General features: G+C 37.2%; 1 long non-coding RNA gene across 1 annotated transcript in view; it reads right to left on the bottom strand.

Moving 5' to 3' along the window:
• The window catches only part of LOC143679352 (uncharacterized), a 146,968-nt gene that overhangs the window by 107,448 nt on the left and 17,104 nt on the right, over nucleotides 1–22,416 (bottom strand). The window contains exon 2 of the long non-coding RNA XR_013173678.1: nucleotides 16,234–16,278. This is a non-coding gene — a long non-coding RNA (uncharacterized LOC143679352). The remainder of the gene's footprint in view (nucleotides 1–16,233; nucleotides 16,279–22,416) is intronic.

Genomic DNA, 22,416 nt, shown 5'->3' with positions numbered 1-22,416 from the left:
CTCTCTCTAATTTTGTGTGTGTATGAAAAATCCCAACAAAGAAGTATTAAAATTAAAAAAAATAATAATAAAGGGAAAAGAAGTCATAGTTTTGGAGGAGTTATTTGAACCCTAAAAAACGATGAATGTAAATTACAGGTAGATAAGTGCTACTTATTAATTTAAAAGTATAGCTAACTCCTAGATTATAAGCAATAACATTTCATAGAAGACAATTAGGGTTGATAAATATATGAAAGATTGCTACTCCTCATTAGTAATCATGAAAATGCAAATTAAAACCAATATGAGACATGGGTTTATAGTTTGACACAATTAAGAATCTTAGTAATAAATATCATGTTAGTAAAACGTGGCTCAGCAGATAATCTTATCACTCTTAATAGTAAGATTGAATATAAGATTGACTATCACCCTTAGCGGATATTCAAATTGATGCAAGTACTTTAATAAAGACTGTGGCACTATCATGGAAGGTCAAGCATCCACATGCCCTAACAAGCAATAATTCCACTCCTAGAATCATAAGCAATTTCTTCACATCAACATCCAGTGTTTATTCTCAGAATTGTCCACAGAAAAACTGTTTTTGCATTTGGAGAAAATATTTTTAAAAACCGTTGAAGGCAGGATGGCTATACAAATTATGTATAGCCAAAGAAATATCATAGAGCAGTGAAACTACAGTTCCAGATGCATCTAATAATTAAAATATATTGATAATGAAAAAAGTTGCAAAAGACTACATAAAATATGGTGACATTTTTAAATAGCAGAAAGAAATGTAAACATCTAAATACAAACTATACATATAAACATACATGTATATATATATGCATATGCAGTATATATGAATATGTAGTTAGCATATGTAAAGTGTTTTGGAGAACATCAATTGTGAATTTGTAAACGCATAGAAAATTACTGCATTTAGGCAAGTTTAGGTTACTGTTAACCCTAGGATAGAGAAAAGTATATAGGATAGAGTAAACAGAAAAGATAGACACAGGTGGTCTTTTGGCTCATGAATTGCATACTTAATTCATGAGTTTTCATGTGGTATTGTGCTTTTAAGCTCACATATATGATGCTTATATCCTTTGGTGTCTCTTATATTATATAATTAAAAAATAAGGGTGACTAGTATGGAAATATTCATATCAGCCAAAAGTTATGCATTACTGTGGTGGTTTGTAGTATGTTCCCCAGAAAAACACACATTCTTACTTAATCTTCTCCTATTCTCAAAACTGTGAGCAAATAAACTGCCATTGTTTAAGTCCACCCATTGCATGGTACTTACTTCCGAAGCTAGGGAATCTATTCACTCTGTTTCCCTGGAGAACTCTGACTAATGCAATTGCCAAAAGCATTAAACAAGTTATAGACATTATGTAATATAAACAAATTAATCCATCAAGAAGTGGTAACAATAATACACTTTACATATTAGATGTTATAGTATTGAAGTAGCAAAATTAAAATGCTTATAATATAACAAATTTATTTAAAACTTAAAATAGAAATATCTGATTTCTATTTTTACAGGTAGTAATATAATCAATTTGTTACAGGCAAGATAGGACAATTAGTAATAATATGAAGAATTTGCATAAAATTATCAAGAGGTTTAAATCTGTGTATATAAACACAGAGTTTTTGGCCTGCAGAGTAAAAATATATTCTAATGTCAATGAAGATACCCAGGTATACCAAAATATTAAAAATATTCTAAAGCATATATTTTATCATAATTTAATAATAAAGGTAGAAAAAATATATATTTCTACTAATGATTAAAATTATTCATACAAAATTTATTCAAAATTAGAAAATATTTTCATAACTAGTACTGAGATAAAAATATAAACAACTGAAATTAAAATGTATTAAGAAATCAATTAAAATTAAAATGCAAAAAGCATGAGAAATTCTCAATCATAGTTATTTATAACAGTAACATGAAAGAAAAATTAGCTTTTCCCCCAAATTAACATTCTTTTGATGTAGTAAGTAAATAAGAATTTTCCAGTTAATCTCAAATTCAGTATTGCAAAATAATTTTATAGCCATAATCTTTATAATTTATTCATTATCTAAGCATTCTTTTTATTTACCAACATTTTTACAAATTACAATAAAATATTTTAATAACATCTCATTTTCTCTATTAATTTATCATAGATGTTATGGAAAAAGAGAAAATAAATATTTAATCTGAGAATGATAATCTTGTAACTACATCTGAGAATCCTTTAAATTACTCTGTGTATTTGCTCTACTTGGACACTCCATATAACTTAACTAATCATGCTTTGCTAAATGATTTCAAAGTAAACATGATTTTATACCATTTTTAGATGAGTTATTCTTTCTGGTTTGCAATTATCAGAATAAAGTTACCTCAGGTTTTTTTGTTAGAAGTTTTAGATAGTACTCGTGTTAGTTTTTATAATCTCTCAGAATTTCTTATTATAAATGAATAATATTTTTACATCCATTCTTCCTAAACTTAAAAAATAGTGTAAATTAATATTTCAAAAAAGTTTAATCCAAGAAAACAGTAGAATGTTCTGAGGAGCAAAGAATTTTTCCCTAAGAAACTCCTGTTGGCCTTGTGATTATCAGAATGAAGACTCTCTAAAGAGGAGATTAAATATGCTGAAAACCAAAGGATTTTTTAAAGCCTTTTAAAGAAGCACACAGACATCCCAGGTATCCTCCTCTAATTCATGCAGAGAAAAAACTGGGCATTTCTACTCTAGAAAATTAACATATGGCATTTCTGGAGTAGATATCACCAGGCATAGCTGAGGGTAGGAATTCCACACTGAGAGGATGATTTGATAAAAGGTATTTATTGAATGATGAGCACCTCTTTGGCTGTATTCTACTGGTCAAAACAGACCAGAGCTTGCCCGGATTCAAGGGTAAGGAACATAGATTAAATCTCCCTGGAAGAAATTTCGAAGAGCATGTGGCCACCTTTAATTCACTGCACCCGCCAAAGGAAATGACCTAAAGAGATAACCTTTCAAAGAAGCCCACCATTTGCCACAGCCTAAGCATTCATACACATACAGATCCTCCTAAAAGCTTTTAATTGTCCCAACTAAATATCATTGAACATGCAGGAAAAAAACAAGTATTTGAAGAGAAAAAAGAAAAAAAAACCTCTAGGTGAAAAGCAGAGATTAAAATAAACCGAATAAAAAAGAGAGTTTAGAATAAAGTGACAATGCAGGTGAAAAAGAATAAAGTGACAATGCAGGTGAAAAACCACCTCAGACATCTTATCATGAATATTCTCAGAGAATACAATACATCCAAACAAAAAAAAAGTAGAATACCACTAAAAGTAAAAATCAGAAAATAAAAAAATAAGGCCTGAGAAAAACATTAAATGACACCAGAGTTAAAAATAATAATAATATGATCAGTTATTTGCTATATTTGAGAAAATTTCCTAAAACTGAAGAAAAAACTTAAAAGTTAAAATATAGTAGCCAAAGATAAAGTAATTATCAATCTAGTTACACATATTCAACATCCAAACAATAAGAGTTCTAAAGAGAGGGAACAATGACATTTATTTTTTTAAGTGTTTCAAAGTTGTCATATAGATGGGGCTACTGGGGAGCTATCAGAGTGTCTGGGAAAATAAAAACTTGCAACAAGACACAGCACCATGAGTGTTAACAGCGCAATGGAAATGAAAATAGTAAAACTTTTATAGAAAAGAAAAAAAAAAAGGTCTGCTGTCAAAATTCCCACAGAATTCTCTACCACAATATTGGAAGCTAGAAGACAGTACAGCAGTGCCTTCAAAAGTATGAGGAAAATTAATTTGCTTCTAAAATTGTAAACCCAGGCAAATTTTAATTCATTTCGCAGGGTAGAGTAAGGATTCAGTCATTAACAAGTAAAAAAAAAATTGTCTCTTATGTATCCTTTTGGTGATCTAAAACAATACAAGATCCTTTATCTTGGTTCTTGAAAGAGAACAGAAAAAATATGTAGTACCCAGACGTCCATCCCTCTAGCTTTGCAAATGTTTCAGTTACTGAGGCTCCAGTAAGCAATTTTATTTTATAGGCCCAGCTGTTTCAGAATTATCGTGTCTATTATAAAACATTAGAGTCCTCTTGGCAATGGTTCTATTGCTTTCATTTTTAGATTATACTGATCAGAAGGTATATTTTGTGATACAGAAAGAGAGCGGTGTTGGCAGAAGCATGGGAGACATGAAATAAATCCAAATCCAGACTGTGTAGTCAAATGTGCCCTATCCTCCAGCTCCATGGTGAAAGAACTGTAAGCTAAAGTAAACTTGAATAAAACAATTTAAACAAATTAGCCATTTTATTTTTCCTAGGTGAAAATAGGCCAAGACAGGCCAGCTCCATGATTATAAAATTCTATGGGGCTTTATAACATTATGTTCAGCCATGCTTTGCCTATAGTTTGTAGCCTTACATTTTATAAAAGACAGTTACACTTCAAATTTTACATCTATGTTCCAGGTCACGAGAAGCGGGAAAAAAAAAAGGAAAAAATAGCACATTCCAGTTAATTATGTGATATTTAAGAGAGAATTCTCAAATGCATCATCCAGTGAGTTTTACTTATGCAACATTAGCATAACACGTCAACTCAGTATTTCTAGCTGCAAAGGGGCTGGGGGAATATAAATTTTGATTATTTTTAAGCTAGATGTATTTCTCTTTCCTAGGAAAAGAGAACATGCAGTTAGAACAGTATCTGTGAATGCCGCATGGATCCAATGCATTCATCTACCATTGCATATGTATTAGCATAGGGCCACATCTTGGGGCATCACTCCTAATAAATAAAGTGAGCAAAGAGACACTCTTCTCAAAGTCTTGTCACAGAGAAAATTGTGTTTCCTTATGGTGTTACAGAGCACCCCTTTCTGGAACAGTGTAGCCTGCAGAGCAATATATAAACTGTGCTAGATTTTTTTCCTGTTTGTTCAAGCTTACTGATAGTAAAAAATACATGTGCAGTAGAAAAAGGCCTAATTGAATATTTACAAATTTATGAACGTATTATTCTTTATAATGTTCATTGGTAGTTATTTACAAAATATTTGAATCTATATTGTGGCATATTTCTCAGGGACTGGAGCCTAACCATGCTTAAAATTTTTTAATCCTTCTCTCCCTCTCTACATTCACTCTCTGCCCTCCGTACCTGTAACCCCCCTCTCTGTTCCCCCTTCCCCCTCTTGTTGTAGACCGCCCATTTCCGTAGCTCACCACTAAACCGCAAGCCTTCCTGTTATTCTCTTCACTCCTCTATACCTAACCTAAGCCCTCAGCCTAGCAACTGCCTCCTGCCTTGTGTGATTGGCTGTCCCTTCCTGACGTGTGCGCCCAAGACTCCACCCCTTCCCGAGAGTACTTAAGCCCCACGCTTACCCCGCTCTGGGTCGTCCGAGCCCCCGGGTCTTCGGACCCCAGACGTCTCACTCCTCGGGTTCCCGGGTGGCCCATCCCGGAGTGTAACAATAAAAGCTTAAAACCCGCATCTGGCCTGAGTGACGACTTCTCGCGACCGCCGGCTGGGGAAAGCGCCAGCTCCAGCTTACCCAGGTTAATTCCTGCGAGCTCGCCCCAAACCCACCCAGTGTACCGGTCGCACGGCCCGGCTGAAGCTATCAGCGGCAAGTGGCGCCCGAACAGGGACCCTCTACACTTCCGTCGCTGACTGGACACTGGATCCTAGGACCTCTCTTCTGAACCAAGGTAAGCCTACTAGACTCTCCTGCTAAATAAACGCAGTCCTAGGTTCTACAAGCAGTGAGTAGTCCCCTCTAAATTCTGTTATGGGTCAATCTCTCTCTAAAAGCCAGGTCCCCCAGGTGCGCACCCTAGCCGCACTCTTGGATAACAGTTAGAGGAGCGGCTCGAGAGGCACCCGCCCCTACAGGACTATGGCGGAGAGCCTCAGGGCAGAAAAACTAACTCCACCCTTCCGCCTTCTTCCCCACTGCCCAGACCGGAAAAGGGCCACAGCCTTTACCCCACCCTCCCTGAGGATGCGGAGGCGGGACGTCCTGCCCCCCCCACCCTCTGCCCCTCCCCCGGTTGCCTGTCCTCCTTCCCTTAGCAACACCAACCCCTTCTTCCCGGAGGCGCAGCCGCCATCTTATGTTCCCCCACCGCCATCTTACGCAGGGCCGTGCCCAGGGCAACCGCCATCTTGCCCACCCCGGCCGCCCTGCTACAATCCCACTAACAATAACCCCTCCCCGGGACCTGGACAGCTCTGGCCCCCAGTCCAACCGCTGCCGCTGACACAGGCAGCGCTCTTCCCCATTAATCTCACCCCATCCCCGCAACGCCCTCAAAGAGGATGGGCTTACCGGTCCCTATGCTACCCAGCAACAGTTGCTCCAAAGGATTGGAGCCTCTTCGAAAGAATCCTACTTGCCATAATTTTCCTGTGCATCATCACGTGTTTTGACCTGCTCATTTTCTTCCTCTAGGTGCTAACCTGCTTATTATTTTCAGTAAAAATGTTCTCCCTAGCACGCCCCTCCGGAATTCCCACCTGGCGACTCCTCCCTGTAACACTTCTAATTTTCTCCACAGCCACTTCTGCAAACCCTCCTGAAAGCGAAGTGTGGGCCGCAGTCCAATATCCCCCAGGATTACTGGTCCTCACCCCCGATTCCCCCACATTCCCACAACCTTTTGTTGATAATTGTTTGCTGGACCTCCCGTGTGATCCCAATGTTCTCCCCACTAGTGTGCCTCTCCACCTCTCGTTATTCCCTAATTTCTCCCCCCCTCCTGAAGCCCTAGCAATTAACCTTACCTTTTTGCAGAATTCGTCAATGCAAGCCTTCCCCGAAGTCTCCCAGCCAAACAAAAAACTACTCAACCTCACGTTCACTAATCTTTCAGGACAAGCAGAAAACGGGCTCCCGTGTTCTCCTCAATGGCCCAATTATATCCACCTTATCTACTCCCGAACCATAAGCGCCGGAGTACTCAATAAAAACTCCCATAACGCCCCCAATGAAGCCCTCCTTTTCACAGGACCTTGGCCAGCTAGAGGAACTGCACCCGGATATAACCGAACTCGCCCGCACCTGCCGGTGCGGCCCCCAGTTCCCCTCTGCTCGCCTGGCAGCTTTACACCCTCGACTTCCTTTACAGAAATCCCGTGGCTTCCGTGTCATTCTCCCCCTCGAACTTTCAACTCTTCCAAATATAACTTCTTCGTTCCCTATAACCCCCCCTTTCTTTATGGTACCAGCGGCTTCACGCATCTCTCTCTCTGTGGAAACCTCAGTTGCCTAGACCTACGTCCCCTCCTCGGAACAACCCAATCCCAATGGTGCCTGGTCACCTACCACAACACCCAGCAGCCCATTACTCAGGGTAATAAAGTTATCGATACGAGCTCTTACGCGTTTAATATTCTAGGCAGCGAAAACCTCACCTCCACGGTCTTCTTAAGCCCTCCGTTCTACTTCCTTTCCTGCTCAAACTATAGTCACCCTGACACATGTCACCTACTTAACTACCTCTTTCTCAGTAGTTTTCATAGTACTTCAACCTAGACTCCTGTGGATCCCCCTCAACACAACCAAATGGGTCGCTCCTGCACTGCCCATGGACAGCTCCGTCACTCAGCTCAGCCCACACGTGAAGCGAGACTTCGGGATCACCTCCGCCATCTCTGCAGCCATCATCGCCTCTGTAGCAGCAGCCGTCACCGCAGCCGTCGCCCTCACCCAAACATCTACCACCGCTGAAGTGCCGTGCAGACCGGACTCAACACCCTTACTCTCCAGGCCATCCGCAAGTGTTCTTCCTTCTTTCAACTCTCTAATCTCATCTTCTACGGCATTATACTAATAATCCTCATCTGCATCTTCTTCCTATTCTAGTGCCTTTTCTCAAAAATATCTCACCATAAATGACAAACTCAACTCCTAGCCCTAGCTGCTCTTGAGCTCCAAAATCCCTTTGCCGGTACAAACAATCGTCGGCAAACACAAGTTTGGCTAACTAGTGTCGCTCACCCCCAGGACTGATCACCCTGGGGCCTGGGTCTTGCCCTCAAGACTGATCACCTTGAGGAGCCTGCCCCATACTGCTGTAATACTGGCCCAGCAAGCTGTGTGCCTCCGCTACTCCTCTGTCCTCTCCATTCCCCCACGGGGGCTGCACATTACCAGAGTACGTGCATCTGGGGCCGCCACACGGCTACCAGATGGGTACCGCTGGGTGTGACACAAAGTAGTCGCAGAAGAGGGTCTCTCTAACAGACCTCCTCTGGCTCTTCTGGGGCACATGAGATTTGCATAAGGGTCGGCTCAGCACATACCCTTCCCCTGAAATTCTGAGCCTCAAGTGCAAGGGGAATCTCATCCCTACCCCTCCCAGCAAAGGTTAATGCCCACCACCTGTCACACAGGTGAGCCTTTAAAAGAAAAAGGAGAGGAATTGTGGCATATTTCTCAGGGACTGGAGCCTAACCATGCTTAAAATTTTTTAATCCTTCTCTCCCTCTCTACATTCACTCTCTGCCCTCCGTACCTGTAACCCCCCTCTCTGTTCCCCCCTTCCCCCTCTTGTTGTAGACCGCCCATTTCCATAGCTCACCACTAAACCGCAAGCCTTCCTGTTATTCTCTTCACTCCTCTATACCTAACCTAAGCCCTCAGCCTAGCAACTGCCTCCTGCCTTGTGTGATTGGCTGTCCCTTCCTGACGTGTGCGCCCAAGACTCCACCCCTTCCCGAGAGTACTTAAGCCCCATGCTTACCCCGCTTTGGGTCATCCAAGCCCCGGGGTCTTCGGACCCCAGACCTCTCACTCCTTGGGTTCCCGGGTGGCCCATCCCGGAGTGTAACAATAAAAGCTTAAAACCCGCATCTGGCCTGAGTGACGACTTCTCGCGATCGCCGGCTGGGGAAAGCGCCGGCTCCAGCTTACCCAGGTTAATTCCTGCGAGCTCGCCCCAAACCCACCCAGTGTACCGGTCGCGCGGCCCGGCTGAAGCTATCAGCGGCATATATTATTGAAGCTATAGTATATATAGTGGATTTCATTCACTGTCATAGACTTATCCATGATCTGTTCCATGAGCTTTTATCAGAAATAGAAGCCATATATCCTGACCTACCATATAATGTTAAAATGGCTTAGCAATGGTAAAGTTTGATAGTGATTATTTAATCTCATGACAAATACTGAAGTTATTGTAAATGAAAACCATTTCCAACCATTATACTGGATGACTTGAAATTAGTCTTTGGTTAAGATTTTCATGGGTTTTTTTTTTTTTTTTTTTTGATGAATACGTCTGAAAATTACAAGACAAAACAGAGCCTATATGCAAAACATAAGGTCATTTCAATGCCAACTAACTTTTGAATCACAACTAATGCCCACCTGCTTTATTTACTTCTTGTGCTGTCATAAGTGAAAACAATAGGTGTACAGAAAATAATAATGGAGAAACTGGAACACTTACACATTGCTGGTGGCATTGTAAAATGGTGCTACCACTGTGAAAACACTTTTGGTGCTTGACATTCTCCATGCTATACCACTGGCTTTTTCATCTTTGTTTTTAACATTTATTCATCCTTGCCCTAGATACTTTGCTCTAGAGTCTTTCTCATGCCTCAATTATTCAAATGTCTGGTTCCTTTTTGCCATTTAGATCACAACAGTTCTATTAGCTTTTCAAAAAGACTTTCTCTGATCCCCATATAAAATGCTTTCCATCCCATCAGTCTCAGTAAATAATATCTCCATTTTAAACCATTTCTGCAAAACAATTACCAGTGTATGAAATAAATTTATTCATTTATTTGTATATCTGTTTATAATTGAACTGGTTTCGAAAGGATCTTTTATACATAGCTCATTTCATTTTTTTTCTATTGTAGGAACTAATGAATTGTTTTAATTAATTAATTTAATAATGAAAGCCAGTGTCTCCTACAGTAGACTAGCATTTTTGTGAAAGAAGGGATTAGCACATTTTCTTAGCACAATGATTAACACATATTTAATTGATATTGAATAACTATTGTAAAGTGATCAATTCAATTCTTGTTGCTAAAACTTCCTAGTCAGACATAAAGTAACACTTTGGCATTCATTTTCAATTTACTTATAGCTTTAAATTATCATGTAATTCTTTACATTTTTTTTGCACCTCACTTATTGTTTCCTATTTATTCATTTTCTCCTTGCATTTCTCCTTGCATTTACAATAAATATGATGACATCAGGTTCCCTTAGGTCCTGAGAATAACACTATATAAAAATAGGGTTGTGATTTTAATCATGTCATAATGTAGAGTTAAAATCTATTTTTATAAACTTATAAACTGACAGGATGTTTCTGTAGATGCTTTTCCATAATAGGTAGAGTTATAACTGGTATTTTGCTTTTAATTTAGCTATGCCTGACTTGTCCTTTATTGACCTTCACCCTTTTTTAACTCACTATTTATCTAACCTGTCAAGACCATGACAAATGCCACCAGAGTATGCTGTGATTGAATGGGACATTTCTGCAGTGGGAGGAATCCCCCTGCAGGGTTAAGAGAGATACCAGAAAATTCTGACCCTTAAATTCAAGTTTCCTTGATATTTCCATTAATCTAGAAAGGCTAACACAACGAAGCAATGCACCACATTAATAAATGCAGATACATGTACAGTATGTGCTAATAAATGGTGCAGCTGAGCAATGTGTAATAATATATATCAGTTATAAAAGAGCTAGGTAAGGAAACTACAAATCACAAACTGCTTTTTAAAACAAAATATTTTATAATGTGCAGAAATGCATGTTTAAAGAGATGAATGGATGTTTCAATTCAATAAAATAAAAACAGAACCATTTTCATAAATTAGAAGCATTTAAAAATGTAGCATTCTTGCATGATTATTGATTTCTAAATTCACATATATGTGTAAATATTGCTCTTTTATTATGATCTTTATTTTGGGTTCAGTATACTTTTCAAAATAAAATGTCGATGTTTTCAAATATCATGGATTTAAGGTGTCTACTAGTGACAGCAAGTTCTGTTTTATTGCAAAATATTGTTTTCATGAAGGAATCAAATCAGCTATGGGAAATCATGTAAAATTGAAATGGACATTTGAACTTCATTGAACTTTTGTATGAATTTACATTTGAAACAAAGCATATACTGCCCCAATTGCATTATACATGGCATTAACATGTTCAAGGGTAATGCATTTGGGATAATGATTAAATGCATATAATGTGAAATGTCCAACAGTCTTTTTCACCTTCTGTGACTTAAAAGAAAAATTTTAAACGGTTGAATAATATTAGATCCTATTCAATTTTTCATATTAAGTATTAAAAATGACTTAGATTTTCAGAAAAATAACAAAGCCAAAGTCATGTTCATAAGGCATTCATACCTTAGAAGATGCACTTAAGAGAAGTCAGATAGGGACCAAGAACTCTGGATCAAATGGCTTTTATGCAATAAAGAATTTAACCACGACCAAAGAGATCTGCCCTTTGTCTTCTCCCTTGGAATGACATACTTGATAGATGCGTCTTTGGGGTGGTAGCTGGCCACACCGGGTAAAGTTATGGGCTTACCAAATGAAAAAGACCAGCAATGTGATGTAGAGTTGGGGCTGTGGGCCAAGACATTCTAGTTGACTGAAGACTGAGATCGACCATGTGGACAATCACTTTATCAATCATTCCTACACAGTCATGTTCACAATCACTATATCAATCATTCCTACACAATCAGGTCCACATAAAACTCTGAACACCATGGTTCAGGTGAGCATGTCTGGTTGGCAGTACTACATGCTGAACTCTAAAGGGAGAAGACAATGGAAACTCCACGCTTAGTACTTCTGCATTCCATATTATGCATCACTTCTTTTGGCTGATCTTGGTCTGTATCCTTTCCCTAAAATAAACTCTTACATTGAGTATAATAGTTGTCAGTGAGTACTGGGAGTCTTTGTGGTCAATTTGCACCCAAGTTTGGTTGTGAGAACCAACTAAGCTTGCAGTTGGTGTTAACAGTGAGGGTCATCTTGAGGACTGTTTCCTCTAACTTTGAAGGTGGCTAAACTTGACACAGCATGGGATCAAAACTCAGCTTTGGCAATTACTGAATATGTGATCTTAAACTAATTGCTTAACATATTATGCCTCAGTTTCCTTGTTTTCGAAATAGCAATAATAACTATATTGGCCCACAGGTTATTGCAAGTAACAGATGAGTACATTCATGCCAATACACAGTAAACATTATAAAATCATTCATTTTTATTAGTATTATCAGCTTAATTCTTTAATTGAGAATCTTTCCTAATTTAAGGTGTTAAGATTCAGATACATTAAAAGGCAATGTAATTTTCAAATCACGTCTTCTAACTTGATTAGAAAATTTTGGCTTTATTTTCCAATGAAGATTAAATGGTACAAACATGTGAAAACTTTAGAAGGGGAATGAAATTATGATCAGTCCAACACCAAGTTGGAGAGCCACCTTGCGTAAGCCTGAGCCATTTATTGAAGGCAGTTGTCCAGACATAAGATGAGTTCTGGGTAATAAAATGTAGAACCACTACAAATGACATGATTCCTTGAAGTGAATTGCAAACACCCTCTTGGTAATATCACTTCTAACTTGGACCACACTCATTGAGAAGAAAAACTATGAGGTAAGCATATATATATATAGTCTTTTCTTATATTCATATATATATATTCTTTTCTACACCCTTGTAGACCCCATCTGTTAATGAAATGCTGGAGTTAACAGTTTGAGGTCATTATCCTTGCAATTCAGTGTCTCCTAGGGATACTGGGAAGTGTGTGATATGGAGAAATTCACAAAGTGTCCATCTACAAGTGTACAAGATCTAAATGCTGCTAGTCTATGATGTTACCATTGTGAAAAACAAAGTATATGTTCATAGCATATGGTTCGGGGTCAATTACAACACCCAGTGAATCCAAGCAGGTCAAGTGGCTGGGCTGGGAGGATTGCCGTGCTCTTAGGGATGCTACCTCTCCATTACAACGCTCAGTGGTTAAAGAAATAAGGTATCAAAAATTGGCCTTTAAATAAAATGAAATAGATAGTTTATTAGGACTCAAAAGATAAAGACTTCTGATCTGTCAATGAAAAAGTATAATTTTTTCCTTTCTTTCACCCTGCAGCCTATCTTGATAGAAAATTGAAAGCAGACTATAGTAACTTGCCTTCAGAGTCAGTGTTATCAGAGTCTACTATTCTGAAATGAACAGTATATTTTAAAAGTCAGTAATTTAGTGTACTAGACTACCAAAAGCAGGTACCATATAATAGGTGGACTTTTACCAATGGGAATCTAGTAGCTTACAAACTTACAAGTTTGAGGCCATGAAAATGACAAGGCAAATAACGTCATCTGCTACTCTTTCCTTTCTCTTCATGTTTAATTGATTTCAGCTTCTTGCTTCCATTGCTTTTTCTCTCTAGATATTTATTCCACTTTTAAAGAGTCCAAGTATATGAATTAAGACCCATCCTGTTAAGAAGGAACAGCACTGTTTTAGTTTCCTGGCTGCTAAAGAAATGCCATGCAATGGGTTTGCTTAAAGAGTGGGTATTTATTGGCTTATGGTTTTGGGGTGAGGAGGAGTCCAAAATCAAGGTATCATCAAGATGATGATTTTTTTCTTTTTTTTTTTTTTTTGTCACATGGCAGTACATATGGTGATGTCTTCTTTCTTTTCGAGGTTCTCTTGGATTCTACTTTCTGACTACTCCCTGTGGCTTTTGCTTTCTGTATCTGAATTTCATTCTTCCAATAAAGGACTAAAGCAATAAGATTGACTTATCCTCATTCAGTGGGGCCCCAGACCTTTACTGAACTAATCTCATAAAAGGGTCGTTTTGACAAGGGGTTCAAATTCACATGAATGAATTAGGTCTAAGATCATGTTTTTTGGGATACAAACTCCAAGCCACCACTGGCACTTTGACTTAGAAACAATGCCATGTGCAATAAATAAAATGTTAGAAGAAATAGGTAAACATAGAAATCAAACCACTCAACAGAATAATAATGTCAATTTAGATCTGCTTTTTTTTCTAAAAGGACTAATACTCAGAGAAAAATAAATATTCTCAACATTGTTGAGTGGATTTAATAAATTTTAGTGATTATCCATTTCATGTAAGCTTAAACCAGTTTCTTTATATAACTGTCAGTGCTCTTCCCTATATTTCCCCAGTATTATTTTGTATTTCTTAATCTTTGTCCCCTACAAACCACCTTCACAATAAGCATGTTAACAAGACTCAGGAAAAACAATTAAAGAGATCTTAATTACATTATAAAGACATTTGATAATATTTTCAAAACAAGGCATATTTAGTTTTTTCAAACTAATGATTTCTATATTGTATAAGACTAAAACTTGGTTTTATTACTCTCATATTGAAAAGAAAAGTTTAGTCCTTCACAAATGAGAATGTAACTTGTATTTTTGATCTATGTGTGACTGCATAGAAATATGAAAAAACCCATAAATTATTAACTCTGACTTCATTGAAAAATGTCATCTCTACAAAATGCCATAAAAATTAACTGCATTTAAAATGTCGCAATTAATACTTACTGTGTTTTTGTAACCCGTAGTAGAAAAAGTTACTAAAAAGAAAGGTTCCTTTCAATATCCCAGTCTGAAAGTGCCAAATATTTTATTATTTTCAGGAACATATACTTAATTATAACCAAATTGAAAGAGTCATAACCCAGTTATTTTAAATATCAACAGGTAAAATATTTTTTAAATATATATGTATCATTAAATTTAACCTCAAATACACACAACTCCAAGAATATGCAAAACAAATTTAAAAATAGTACCTTTATGTTCTTCATGTTAGAACTAAAAATGAGAACATTATTCTTCAAATATGGAGCAACTGATGAATGCAACAGGAATGACAATTAATGAAAGAATATGTTATATTTGATTTTTATAACTGATTTTTTTTTTAAACATGGGCAGGTAAAGGGAATCGAACCCAGGTCCTCTGGCATGGCAGGCAAGCATTTTTATAACTGATTTTAATTTAGAATAATTTGCTATAAAATTTAGGGAACTAAACTGCAACTGCAATATACGTTATCTATTATCCTTTTGTAGTCCTCATTTTGAAATGTTGTATATATTTTTTGCATTAACATACTCAATTTCCTCTAATTATTAAGGATTTTTATCATCTTAGTTTAATGATCAACTGTAGATAATAAAATTAAATTTTTAGGTTGCCATGTATGCTCTGTGCTTATTTAAATAATTATTATAAAAATCCAAGTTTCTAAAACTGTAATCATAATTTTCAGGAGAAACAAATTTACAATTATAATCAGTGATCATAGTAATTATATTTAAGGCCACACCAAATAGTTTCAATGTTGTAAAATGCATATCATGGAATATAATTAATATTATCAGGGTTAAATGCTACCCTTTTTAAAAATCAGTTCTTAAATGTAAAATTTACATATTATTTGCATCCATTAACTGTTCATTTATTAAAGTATGCATACATGGTCTACTTTCTATTCGGTAGCTATTGCCATTGAAAACAAGAATTTTGATGTTACTATTTATATTGTTTCTTTTCTTCACAAGCATGTTTTCATACAATAATTCTTTTGACAGTAAAATAAATTCTTTGATAAAAGCAAGGTAAGAATTATTATTTATTATAACTATATTAGAAAATTTGTGTAGCTAGGGAGGTATCAGAATGCTCTGGTCCTTAGAAACCAAGCAGAGACGTTTTAGGTTTTTCTTATAGAAGAAATTATTGATGATCTGTTTGGAGTTACATAATGGGGTATGTTTTCACCCTTCATTTGTGCCCCCTCCTTTCAGCCTTTTAGAACACACTAGCAACTTTTAGGCATCTAGAGATTGGAGACTATTTACCAAAATATTTCCACATTTTTAGAGTTATCTTAGGTCTATGCCTCAAAAGAACTTTGTGCTGTGCACGTATTCCTCCACTTAGTGTTGGATTACAGCCGTGTAAGAAAATATAGGCACATTTAAGTATGAATGACTGCAGAAGTAATAGCTTTGGCTTCTGCAACTTTCCTCAGGAGAGAAATGAGTGAGGACCATACATCAACAGTGTCAAAACCGCCAACCTTACAGGAGATGTCCAATCTTCACTCCGACTAGAGATGGTTTCCATAGCCTGCGTAAGGAAAGGTCAAATTTAAAGTTGCTATCCTAATTCTTTCTTGACCTCTTTTTTTTTCTTCTGTTTCTGACATTTGCTTTAAGAAACTACATTCTGAAAGAGAGATGCTAGTTCTATGGTTCAGTGGTTCTTAATATCACAGACCACTTTCAGGCTCCAATGCAAATTAGATACATTCTTCCTATCACAATAGCACGTAAACAGAGATAATTCTACATGTTATTTGAACAGATTAAAATAGCCCATCAAAATATCTCATGTGAATAGTAGATCCCTGAACCCCAAAGAAAAAGCCTATTGACATGGGATTGGTGCATATAGTCATAAATACATTTGCTTAAAAGTCTGATAGAGATATTGAGTGGTTTCCATTCCTTTTATTACATATAGGAGTAATATGCCAGTCATGTCTTAGGTATTGTTTTACAGATAAAGACAAAATCTTCATTAAAAAAGCCTTTTCATGTGAAGCCATTATGGTTTTTTAAACAGGCAGATATGCTTTATTTGTAATAGCATTTAATTTTGTTTACATTAAGAATAATTCATATATAGGACAAATTATTCAAAATAAAAAATAACTATCAATAAAAGGAAAAAATAATTTTATTTCCACCCTCACTCAGAGAGAATCTGTTATTATTTTGTTTTGTATTTCATTGTACATACATAGGTACTCATGAATATGATTATATTATATATTCCTTAATAAATTTAAATTATATGATGAACTATTTTAATTACCTGCTGTAATGATTTACTAATGTATTACATACATTTAATATATGTTTTATTAAATGGCTCTTTGGTGGACTTCCGGAGAAGATGGCGGCTTAGTAAGACGCACAGATCTTAGTTCCTCCTCCAGAACAGCTACTAGGGGAGTAGAAACGATACAGAACAGCTCCCGGAGCCATGACAGAGATCAAAAAGACAGCGTACCCCATCCTGGAACGGCTGACTGGCTGGGAGAACCCGCTCCGCTGAGATCGCCGATGGATGCGGGCTTCCCCGGGTGGGGCAGCAAAAGCGGCTGGAGTCCCTCCCTTCCCCCTTCCCGGGCCAGCTGGCAGAATTGGGCAGGCGGTCCCCTCAAGCCGCAGCGGATAGCGCTGCCACCATGCGCGGCCCCCCACACCAACTGAGAGAATGGATCGGAAATCCCCAGGCCACGGAGAACGGTGACCAGGGGGGTCCCTTTCAAACACATGACTCCCCGGTCTGGCTGGGAACGGTGTACTCTCCCGGGGCGGCGGCAGCTGGCGCCCTCCCGCCACGCTTGGTGCCCCGGGGCGGCGGCAGCTGGCGCCCTCCCGCCACGCTTGGTGCCCCGGGCCGACTAGGAAATTTGGACAGGCGCTCTCACGGGCTGCAGTGACTCTCCCCGCGTTCAGACCCCTGGGCCGGCTGGCACTCTTCCAAGCTGCTTCGGCTGGTGAAACCACCCCCACGGCGAGAGTTTTCCAAAGCTAAAGGACCCATAGCACCTTTTACTGGTGGGACCCGCAGACAAAAGTCTGCCACGAGCGCCACGTACTGGGCAGGATAAAGAAAACAGAACCCAGAGATTTCACAGAAAAATCCTTCAACCTGTTGGGTCCAACACCCAGGGAAATCTGACTAAATGTCCAGACACCAGCAGAAGATAACGGATCATGCTCAAAAAATTGAAAATATGGCCCAGTCAAAGGAACAAAACAATAGTTCAAATGAGATACAGGAGCTGAGACAACGAATGCTGAATATACGAACAGAAATGGAAAACCTCTTCAAAAACGAAATCGATAAATTGAGGGAGGACATGAAGAAGACATGGGCTGAACAAAAAGAAGAAGTAGAAAAATTGAAAAAACAAATCACAGAACTTATGGGAGTGAAGGATAAAGTAGAAAAGATGGAAAAAACAATGGATACCTACAATGATAGATTTAAAGAGACAGAAGATAGAATTAGTGATTTGGAGGATGGAACATCTGAATTCCAAAAGGAAACAGAAACTATCAGGAAAAGAATGGAAAAATTTGAACAAGGTATCAGGGAACTCAAGGACAATATGAACCGCACAAATATACGTGCTGTGGGTGTCCCAGAAGGAGAAGAGAAGGGAAAAGGAGGAGAAAAACTAATGGAAGAAATTTTCACTGAAAATTTCGCAACTCTTATGAAAAACCTAAAACTACAGATCCAAGAAGTGCAGCGCACCCCAAAGAGATTAGACCCAAACAGGCGTTCTCCAAGACACTTACTAGTTAGAATGTCAGAGGTCAAAGAGAAAGAGAGGATCTTGAAAGCAGCAAGAGAAAAACAATCCATCACATACAAGGGAAACCGAATAAGACTATGTGTACATTTCTCAGCAGAAACCATGGAAGCTAGAAGACATTGGGATGATATATTTAAATTACTAAAAGAGAAAAACTGCCAACCAAGACTCCTATATCCAGCAAAATTGTCCTTCAAAAATGAGGGAGAAATTAAAACATTCTCAGACAAAAAGTCACTAAGAGAATTTGTGACCAAGAGACCAGCTCTGCAAGAAATACTAAAGGGAGCACTAGAGTCAGATACGAAAAGACAGAAGAGAGAGGTATGGAGAAGAGTGTAGAAAGAAGGAAAGTCAGATATGATATATATAATACAAAAGGCAAAATGGTAGAGGAAAATATTATCCAAACAGTAATAACACTAAATGTTAATGGAGTGAATTCCCCAAACAAAAGACATAAACCGGCAGAATGGATTAAAAAACAGGATTCTTCCATATGCTGTCTACAGGAAACACATCTTAGACCCAAAGATAAACATAGGTTGAAAGTGAAAGGTTGGGAAAAAATATTTCATGCAAATAACAACCAGAAAAGAGCAGGAGTGGCTATACTAATATCCAACAAATTAGACTTCAAATGTAAAACAGTTAAAAGAGATGAAGAAGGACACTATATACTAATAAAAGGAACAATCAAACAAGAAGACATACCAATCATAAATATTTCTGCACCGCACCAGAATGCCCCAAAATACGTGAGGAATACACTGTAAACACTGAAAAGGGAAACAGACACATATACCATAATAGTTGGAGACTTCAATTCACCACTCTCATCAATGGACAGAACACCTAGACAGAGGATCAAAAAAGAAATAGAGAATCTGAATATTACTATAAATGAGCTAGACTTAACAGACATTTATAGGACATTACATCCCACAACAGCAGGATACACCTTTTCTCAAGTGCTCATGGATCATTCTCAAAGATAGACCATATGCTGGGTCACAAAGCAAGTCTTAACAAATTTAAAAAGATTGAAATCATACACAACACTTTCTCTGATCATAAAGGAATGAAGTTGGAAATCAATAATAGGCAGAGCGCCAGAAAATTCACAAATATGTGGAGGCTCAACAACACACTCTTAAACAACGAGTGGGTCAAAGAAGAAATTGCAAGAGAAATTAGCAAATACCTCGAGGTGAATGAAAATGAAAACACAACATATCAAAACTTATGGGACACAGCAAAGGCAGTACTAAGAGGGAAATTTATTGCCCTAAATGCCTATATCAGAAAAGAAGAAAAGGCAAAAATGCAGGAATTAACTGACACTTGGAAGAACTGGAGAAAGAACAGCAAACTAACCCCAAAGCAAGCAAAAGGAAAGAAATAAGAAAGATTAGAGCAAAAATAAATGAAATTGAAAACATGAAAACAATAGAGAAAATCAATGAGACCAGAAGTTGGTTCTATGAGAAAATCAATAAGATTGATGGGCCCTTAGCAAGACTGACAAAAAGAAGAAGAGAGAGGATGCAAATAAATAAGATCAGAAATGGAAGAGGAGACATAACTACTGACCTCACAAAAATAAAGTAGGTAATAACAGGATACTATGAACAACCTTACGCTAATAAATACAAAAATTTAGATGAAATGGGCGGGTTCCTGGGAAGACATGAACAACCAACTTTGACTCAAGAAGAAATAGATGACCTCAACAAAACAATCACAAGTAAAGAAATTGAATTAGTCATTCAAAAGCTTCCTAAAAAGAAAAGCCCAGGACCAGACAGCTTCACATGTGAATTCTATCAAACATTCCAGAAAGAATTAGTACCTACTCTCCTCAAACTCTTCAACATAATCGAAGTGGAGGGAAAACTACCTAATTCATTCTATGAAGCCAACATCACCCTCATACCAAAACCAGGCAAAGATATTACAAAAAAAGAAAACTACAGACCAATCTCTCTAATGAACATAGATGCAAAAATCCTCAATAAAATTCTAGCAAATCGTATCCAACAACACAGTAAAAGAATTATACATCATGACCAAGTAAGATTCATCCCAGGTATGCAAGGATGGTTCAACATAAGAAAATCAATTCATGTAATACACCATATCAACAAATCAAAGGAGAAAAATCACATGATCATCTCAATTGATGCAGAGAAGGCATTTGACAAGATTCAACATCCTTTCCTGTTGAAAACACTTCAAAAGATAGGAATACAAGGGAACTTCCTTAAAATGATAGAGGGAATATATGAAAAACCCACAGCTAATATCATCCTCAATGGGGAAAAATTGAAAACTTTCCCCCTAAGATCAGGAACAAGACAAGGATGTCCACTATCACCACTATTATTCAACATTGTGTTGGAGGTTCTAGCCAGAGCAATTAGACAAGAAAAAGAAATACAAGGCATCAAAATTGGACAGGAAGAAGTAAAACTATCACTCTTTGCAAACGATATGATACTATGCATCGAAAACCCAGAAAAATCCACAACAAAACTACTAGAGCTAATAAATGAGCATAGCAAAGTAGCAGGTTACAAGATCAACATTCAAAAATCTGTAGCATTTCTATACACTAGCAATGAACAAGCTGAGGGGGAAATCAAGAAACGAATTCCATTTACAATTGCAACTAAAAGAATAAAATACCTAGGAATAAATATATAAAGAGACAAAAAACCTATATAAAGAAAACTACAAAAAACTGTTAAAAGAAATCACAGAAGACCTAAATAGATGGAAGGGCACACCGTGTTCCACTTGGGCAGAAAAAAATATTGTTCATCTTCCTATTGTGTTGCCATGTTATCACATTCTGGTTATTTTCGTTTCCTCTCTCCTTACCTCTTCCATTAGGTAAGAATATGAATATAATATGAACACTCTGACTTCGACCATGTAGATACAAAAAAGAAGAAAATAGAAACACCACATTCTCAGGTACCACATGTATAAGATACCTATATTGACAGTAAACTGTAAGCTTACAGTTGGACTGTTAAAGGAAAAAAAAAGAATCACTCCAAGTCTTAACTAATTCCAGATGTGCTGCATATTTTGGATCAGCTTAACATTGTAGTCAGGTTGTTCTAATAATATAGTGAATATACATGGGAAAATATATAACTTACATTCTGGAGAGTGTAACCATGCAAAGCTTATAAATATAAAGCTAAAAGTTCATTTTTCATAAAAAAATAATAAGCACCCACATTTATCCAGAGTGAAATAAATGCTTTAGATTTTATTAATAACTTGGACATACCTGGATCCAGATAAATAGTTCTATTTTCTTTACTTTTTATTGAATTTTTCCCTTAGAATTAAATGAACAAGTACCTTATTGGAAGTCCCCACCCCTTCCTTTATTTCCAAGATTTTCATTAAACCCAATTGTACTAGTTTTGAGGGAAGCTATCACTACTTTTTGCAGTAATGTTTATATAATATGAAAATATTCTCAATACAAAGCATTTCAATTAAGACTCATCTAAGTGGCTCTTTGAAGATCTGCAGATCTTTAAAAATATAAAATGCAACTAAAACAGTCATTAATGTTATATAGGGAATTATCTCCATATCTTAGAAGAGAAGAATTTGTGAACAGACTGAAATCCACACCCTTGAAAAGTAATATGCAAAATAAATGCTGGGGAAAGTATATAAAGGAAAAACTAAAGCCAGAGACAACAATATGTCTATATGCACTCCCAGAGGAGTAGATATAGATCTACAAATTTCCATTTTTGCAGAGGTAGTATATTATATAGGTGCATATTATCTTGATTGATAGATACTTAGGTCATTTCCTTAAAAAATTAATACAAACT

Source organism: Tamandua tetradactyla, chromosome 4 (genome assembly GCF_023851605.1).
Source record: "Tamandua tetradactyla isolate mTamTet1 chromosome 4, mTamTet1.pri, whole genome shotgun sequence".
Lineage (NCBI taxonomy): Eukaryota > Metazoa > Chordata > Mammalia > Pilosa > Myrmecophagidae > Tamandua > Tamandua tetradactyla.
Note: the sequence above shows the minus strand (reverse complement) of the source record. Positions and strands in the feature narration are given on the sequence as shown.